Source organism: Fukomys damarensis, unplaced genomic scaffold, assembly GCF_012274545.1.
Source record: "Fukomys damarensis isolate Sample0158 unplaced genomic scaffold, DMR_v1.0_HiC HiC_scaffold_20, whole genome shotgun sequence".
NCBI lineage: Eukaryota > Metazoa > Chordata > Mammalia > Rodentia > Bathyergidae > Fukomys > Fukomys damarensis.
In genome coordinates, this window is record NW_022900932.1 from 24,393,538 (window position 1) to 24,402,071 (window position 8,534).

Consider the following 8,534-nt stretch of genomic DNA (forward strand, 5'->3'; position numbering starts at 1 on the left):
GCTGAGAAACATGATGGACTCCCAACATAGGAAACAAATGGAGTCTATCTATGAAACGGATGCAAACAGGTTTCCAGGAGTTTAAAAACTTCATTAAAAGTTTTTGTAGTCAATACAAAGACTGAATTTCAGATACAGAAGATAGAATTGCAAATAGTTACCAGGAAAAGAAAAATTTCTTAAAATAGTAAGGGACCATGAGAAATCAAAACAGCAGCCACTGGACAATTGAAAGAAGAATAACATAAGACTGGTTGAAGTCAATGAAGAAACAGGAGAGAGCACAGACAACATAAAAAACTTCACAGAAGTAATGCCAGAAAATTTGCAAATGGGGGAAAGAACTTGACATGCTGATAAGTGAGGATTATAGGACTCCAACTAGCCATGATTAAAAAAAAATTTTCATCTAGGCATATTATAGTTAAGAGTCTAGAAACCCAATCGAAGAACAAAATTCTACAAGCATTTAGAGAAAAGAAACAATCACATGCAAAGGAAAGCCCATCAGAATCAGAGCAGACATCTCAACACAAACCCTCAAGGCAAGAAGAACTTGAAGTGATATATTTCAAGCCCTAATAAAAAATGACCTCCAACCCAGGTTGATGTACCCTGCAAAAATATCTTTCAAAACTGATGGAGAGGGTCAGAGATTTAGCTCAGTGGTTCTACACCCTGCTTTGCAGGTGCAAGGCCCTGAGTTTGATTCCTGGTACCAAAAAACAAACAGCCTGAACAGGCTAGTGAGACACTGTCTCAAAAACAAAACAAAATAAAGCAAAACACAAAAAACAAACAAACAAATAAATAAAAACAAACTGACAGAGAAATAAGATACTTTCATGACAAAGAGCACCTGAGGAACTTCATGAATACCAAACCAGCACTCCAAAAAACTTTTAAACAATATCTGAGGAAAAGATGAGGATCACAACCCCAGGAAGTCAAGCAGAAAGAATCCAATCAGGTATGATGAGAAGTTAAATAAATGCAAAGGGGAGAATCCAACAAATAGAAAAAGTCCTGACAAGGATAAGCCAGTACATATCAATTATAACTATCAATGTTAATGGTCTTAATTCACCAATCAAAAGAAAGAGACTGGAAGAATTGGTCAAGAAGCAAGATCCAACAATATGCTGCATACAAGAAACACACTTAATTCAAAAAGAAACTCATAGAAGGAAAGTGGAAGGGCAGAAAACAATACTCCATGTGACAGGAACAACAACAAAAAAAGCAGGAGTAGCTATCCTCTTAGCAGATCAAGTGGATTTTAAATCAGCACTGAATAAGAGAGACAAAGAAGGGCACTACATCCTTCTAAAGGGAATAGTCCATGAGGAACATATGACACTCATTAATAGATAAGCACCAAACACTAGTGTACACAACTATATAAAACAAATACTAACAGACATGAAAAATCATCTAAGCAATAATACGAAAGTAGTGGTGGACCTCCATACCTCACTGTCACAAGTAGATAGATCAACACGACAAAAAACAAACAATGAAATAGTAGAACTCAAACTCTTAAACAAATGAATGTAACTGATGTTTACAGAGTGTTCCACCCCAGAAAAGCAGAATACACATTCTTTTCAACTGCACATGGGTCATTCTGCAAAACAGACCACATACTCACTCATTGAGCATATTTAAGTGCAATGGAATTAAAATTATCCACTGTCTATTATCAGACTATAGTGCACTGAAATTGTAGGTCAATAGCAAAAGAAACTGTGAGAATTTCACAAACATGTGGAAACTGAAAAACACACTTCTGAATAATCAATGGATCAAAGAGGCAATTAAAGAAATCAGACAGTTCCTGCAATTAAATGACAATACAACATATCTAAATCTATGGGACACATTGAAAGCAGTTTTACAAGGGAAATTCATAACAGTAAATACTCATGTTAAAACAGAGCAAGCTCAATTAAACTACCTGATGCTGAACCAGAAGCTTCTAGAAAAGGAGAAAGACAAACCCAAAGCTCATAAAGGGGAGGAAATTATAAAGATCAGGACAGATATTAATGCACTGTAGACTAAGAGAATAATACAAAAAAAAATCAATGAAGACAAGAGCTGGTTCTCCAAAAGAATAAACAAAATTGGCAAACCTTTAGCCAACATATCTAAAAAGGGAAGAAAAGGCCCAAGTCCATGCAATTAGGAATGAAAAGGTTGAAACTACAATGGACGCAGCAGAAATCCAGAGGATCATCAGTACCTATGATACACCAGTAAGACAGAAAACACAGAAATGAACAGATCCTTAGATATATATGAAAAAGATTTATGAAGATGGTCTAAAAATTCTAAACAACCCAATATCAATCAATGAAATGGAAGATGCAATTAAAATCTTACCAACTAAGAAAACCCCAAATCTTGATTGCTTCACTGCTGAATTCTACAAGACAGTTAGAGAGGAACTACTGCTACTATAGTTTAAACTCTTCAATGAAATTGAAAAGAAAGCAATGCTCCTGAAATCATTTCTGAAATCAAGCATCACAGAGAAAGACCCAAGTGAAAAAGAGAAATAAATACCAATCTCACTAAAGAACATAGTTGCAAAAATCCTTAATAAGATACTGGCAAATAGAATGCAGAAGATCAAGATCACACACCCTGACCAAGTGGGGTTCATCCCAGGGATACAGGGATGGCTTAACATATGCAAATAAATAAATGTCATACACTATAATAATACAGCCAAGGAAAAAATCCATATGATCTTCTCAATAGATGCAAAAAAAGCATTTGTCAAAATGCAACACTTTCATAATGGAAACCCTACAGAATATTGGAATAGTTGGTCTCTACCTTTATCTGATAAAAGCCATCTATAAAAAAAAAAGCACTCAATGCCATACTAATATCACCACTCCTGTTTGATATAGTTCTAGAAACATTAACCACAGCAATTAGACAAGAGAAAGACATTAATAGAATAAAGATAGGAAGTAAAGAAGTCAAATTGTTATTATTTGCAGATTACATGACACTCCATATAGAAGACCCCAAGAATCCACCAAATGTCTTCTAGACTTAATAATCAAATTCAACAAAGTAGCAGGATACAACATCAACACAGAAAAATCAATAGCTTTCCTGCATGCAAAAAAAGACTCAGAGTGAAATGGGTCAAAAAATTCCTTTTACAACAGCATCCAAAAAATTGTAATATCTAGGAATCAAACTAATGAAATAAATCAAAGGCCTCTACTCTGAAAACTGTAGCACTTTGAAAAAAGAAACTGATGAGGATATTAGAAAATCAAAAGACATCCCTGGTTCCTGGGAATGAAGCATCAAAATAGTTAAAATGGCCATACTTCAAAACTGCTATATAGATTCAAGGAAATCCCAATTGAAATCCTAGCAGCATACTTCACAGATGTTGAGGAAAAAATTTGAAAAAATCATTTGGAACAATAAGAGACCTAGAATAGTGAAAGCAATAGTAGGCAATAAAGACCACATAGGGGGTATCACAATCCCCAATTTGAAACTATACTGCAAAGCTACTGTGATAAAAACAGCAGAGTACTGGCAAAGAAATAGACCTGAAGACCAGTGGAACAGATTAGAAGATGCAGAAACAACTACCGAGACACTCAGCAACCTCATCTTCAACACAGGAGCCAAATACCCTCACCGGAGGAAAGATAGCCTCTTGAAATAAATGGTGCTGGAAAAACAGGGTTTCAACTCATCAAAGAGTGAAAATGGCAAAAACAGTGAAATTTGGCAAAATTCTCTCACCATGAACTAAACTAAAATAGACATGGGTTGAAGATCTAAATATTAAAACAGAAACACTAAACTGGCTGGAAGAGCAGGTAGGTGGAACTCTTGAAGACATTGGTGTAGGAACAATATTTTATCAACAAAACCTCAATTGCCTGTGAACTAGCACAAATAAACAAGTGGGATCTCTTATAAAAAGGTTCTGCAGTGCAAGAGTAACCACCAGTGTGAAGATATAACCCACTATATGGGAAAAACTTTCACCAACTGTTCCTAAGACAAAGGCATACTATCTAGAATATATAAAGAACTTAAATAAATCAGACATCCCAAGTTTACAGACCCAATAAAAAAATGTGCATCTGAAATGAACAGACATTTGTCAAACAAAGAAGTAGAAATAGCAAATAAACATAAAAAAGTTCAACATCAGTGATCATTAGAGAGGGGCAAATGAAAGCAACACTGAGATTACACCTCAACCCAGAAAGAATGGCTGCTATCATGAAATCAATCAATAATAAATGCTGGCAGGGCTCTAGAGAAAAGGAAACCCTGCTCCACTTCTGGTGGCAGTGTGGACTTTGCAAACACTTTGGAAATTGGTATGGGGATACTTCAGAGAACTAGGATTAGAGGTCCTATTTGACCCAGCTATACCCCTGCTGGGTATCTTGCCCAAAGAATTAAAATTATCATACTGCCGTGAGATACATTTGTACCCATGTTCATAGCAGCACAATTGGCTATAGCTAAAACTTGGAAGCAGTCCAATATGCCATCATCTGGAGACTGGATAAAGACAATGTGTTTTGTTTTGGTTTTGTTTTTGTATAAAATGGAGTGCTACTCAGGCATAATGACAAACTAGAGACATTTATAGCTAAATGGATATACATTGAGGTGATATTGAAAATGAAATAAATAGGACACATATGTATAAATACCGAACAGTTTCTCTAGTGTGAGAAATAAAGTGTAAATAAGGTATAATAGATATTGTGAAATAGTAGGAAAAGGTGCACAGGGGAAGGGTAAGTGGGAGGGGCAGGAGATAAGAAAGAAGGGAATGAAATTAATGCGAGAAAAAAAAATGGAAACAAAGTCTGTAGATAGGGAAGGCTGGGGGGGTGTTGAAGAGAGGGCAGAGGAATGGGGAAAAAGTAAGAACCAAGATGTGTCATGTAAAGGTGTAAATTTCCAATGATGAATGCCATTGTATTTTATACCTTAAGTGTACCTATAAAATAAATTTTAAAAATAGTGCTGGGCAAAGTAGTTGTTCATATGTTGAATAATGAAATTATGACCCTATCTCTTTCACTTTTCAACATCCCTTCAAAAGATGAAAAATGTAAGTAAAAGACCTGAAACTGAAACTGCTAAAAGTAGACATAGCAGAAACACTTCAAATCACAGCCACAAAGACTTCCTGAGCAGGACTCCAGTGGTACAGAAAATAATAGCAAGAACTGATAAACTCTATTATATCAAATTTAAAAGTTAGACAGTAAAGAGCCATTTAACAGAGTGAAGAGACTTCCTATAAAATGGTTGAAAAATCTTTGACAGCTACTCTTGTGACAGAATATTAAAATCTAGAATATATAAAGATCTATCCATCCCCCCAAAAAACCCTAAATAACTCAGTTGATAAATGGGCCAATGAACTGAGAAGAAACTTATCAAAAGAAAAAATGTGAACAGCTATTAAGTACACAAAAGATATTCAACATTTTTAGTCATCAGGTAAATGTAAATCATGTCTATATTGAGATTCTATCCTAGTCCCATCATAATGAATAACATTAATGATAATACAAACAAATAAACCAAAAACAATAACTCCTGACAAGGGCATAAGGAAAATGAGACCTTTATTCACAGTTGGTGGGAAAATGTAAATTTATAAAGCCAATATATCAATCAATATATCAATAAAAAAACTGCAAAGAGATAAAATTTGATCCAGCTATGGCACTCTCCAGTCTCCAATCTTCCAAAGAACTGAAATCAACACAGTACAGAGTTACCTACATACCCCTATTTATTGCAGCCTGGTTCAGCATAACTGAACTATTGAATCAGCTTGTGTGCCTGCCAACAGACAAATGGATGAAGAAAATCTTATGCAAATATATAATATATATAACATATAATATAATATATTATGTATAATATATTCCCTGAAGGCTTTTATAGTTTTAGGAGGATAAAAGAGAGCTACTATATCATATAAAAAGAAGTAGGAGTAAAAAAATCAGGATGTATATGTGTGATGCTTTTGATTACATTATATATAATATATATTATATATATAAAATCATGTTATTTCCAGGAATAAAATCATGTTTTTCCAGGAATCAGGATTAGTGGTCATCATGTTGAGTGAAGTAAGTCAGATCAGAAAGACCAGTATGACATGTTTCTCTCATATGTGAAATCTTATAAAAAGATGGGCAAGAGGAGAGAAAAGAAGAGAAGAGGAGAAGAGAGGAGGAGAAGGGAGGGGAGGGAAGATGAGATGAGAAGAGACTAGAAGGGGAGAAAAGGAGGATAATAAAGAGATGGGGGAAGCACATCAATTAAATAGAGAGAAGGAAGGGAACAGCAGGAGGAGGAAAGGACAGGGATGTTGGAGTATGAAAATAAATCTATTAGTATATGATTTACATGTATGAATTTGCAAAATGAAACTAATTTATCTGTGTAACTAATAAGTACTTTGAAAAACACTTTATAGATATCCAGGTAAGCATTGCAGAACTTTTCTAATAAACAAAAATTGCAGAAGCCTTAATTATTGCAAAATCATCTAGAAAGAATACCAGTGCCACAGCCAAGAAGAGATTTGCAAATTTAAGTAGCCTATGGAAGAAAAATCAAGTGAATTCCGCCTTGCACACCTCTGATGATGTGCATTAATGATCTGTAATTAATTTTTCCTGCATAGCTGATTTGTTACAATCTATATACTTGGAGTTCACTAAGGTAAAGTGCAGGTAAATTAGGTCAAGGCTTTGATTCCGTCCTAATGAAATTCATAACACAGTAGAGAAGAGTGACATTTTATTATAAAATCACAATAGAGAGCAGTAAGCATCATGAGATTTAGAGTGTCATAGATATCTTAATACAATCTTAGCACAATCTCTTAGATTTTTGTTGTTGTTGTTGGGAGGCCTACAAGGGATTGAACCCAGGACCTCGTGCTTGCAAGACAGATGTATCCCCACTGATCTAAATTCCCAACCCTCTTAGTTGTAGAATTTCTGTAATTCTTAAAAAAGCATTAACTCCATGTCACAGTATTTGTGTTTCTAAATATACTAATAAGTGTATAGAAGATCATAAGAATTCTAGTAAACTTATTATTAAATATATTTAATAGAATTGTTCTAAACTAGTTGCTTACATGTACTTGCTTAAATAGTATATATTTAGTTTTATACACCATATGTTATGTTGAATTTCTCCACAGATTTATCTAAGAAAATTTAATTTTCTTTAATTTTGTCTGAAATCCTGAGAGATAAGAATCATATCTTTAATTCATGTTGAGTTAATTTAAATTTATTTTTATTTTAATGAAAATTCATAGTCATGGTGATTTTTTCATTCAATATTATATCCAAAAAATGGCATTTTAATTATTTATTTTACAAAAAAATTTGCCTTCAAAATTATATATTTCCTCATGCTTATGTTATTGTTTTTATGCAAGCTAACAGTTGCAAAGAATAAATTGTAGCAGTGAAGTTATTCTGCTCCTTGAAAGAAAAGAAAGCATTTAGTTTCTTGACTTACAAATTGATAGTTTCATTGAATAAAGGTCAAATTATCTAATACTAACAATTTTTACTTGATTAATATTACTGACTACCTTTCTGCTTTCTATTTTTCAATATATTTTGGACCTATAATTTTTTATATATAAAATATGTATATATCTTTAGATTACAAAAAATTGCATATGTATATACAGTAAGCCCACAATATCTTTAATATTTATCTCATGACCTTCATGACTAGACACATCCCTTCCTGAGAACTTTCACTCACTAATCCTACTCTTCAGCAAATATACTCACCATTTATGAAAAAGACTCTTCATTTTTGGAATAACTAAAGATTTTAGAGCATATTATTAAATGAAAGTCTTTTAAATTTTTTTTTTACCCTTTACTATGAACATAATTTAGCATTGATTTAAAAATGATACAATATCTAAACAGAAAAGTACATGAAATTAAATTAGTGATAGAAAAACTACACATGGAGAAATATAATACAAAACATTTAAATGAGGGATAATAATAATGAATAGTCAATAGAATTAGAGCTAAGATTTAATTTACTTTCTTGTGGTTAATTACAATAATAATACTGGCAAGAGGAAGATAAAGTAATAGCTTTTAATTCCTAATATTCATTCATGTGGCCCGTGTTTAAAACATTTTGATAATGTAACTGAAATATATTAAATATTTTTATTCTTTCTGATATAATAAGTGTGATCTATGAATTCTAAGCAAAAGCTAAATTTTGGGAAATAATTTATTGCATAAAGATATAAATTGCATCATCATTTTATCCCAAAAAAGAAAAATGGACTACTGGAAATTAGACAAGAGTACAAAATACAGGATTTTAAAAATCATGCCCTATAAGCATAATTGATTCCTCAAATGATTATAGAGGAATTTCATAAAAGTAACTTATCCTCTCTAATTTTCTTTCTTTTTGTTTTGTTTTTTTTTTTT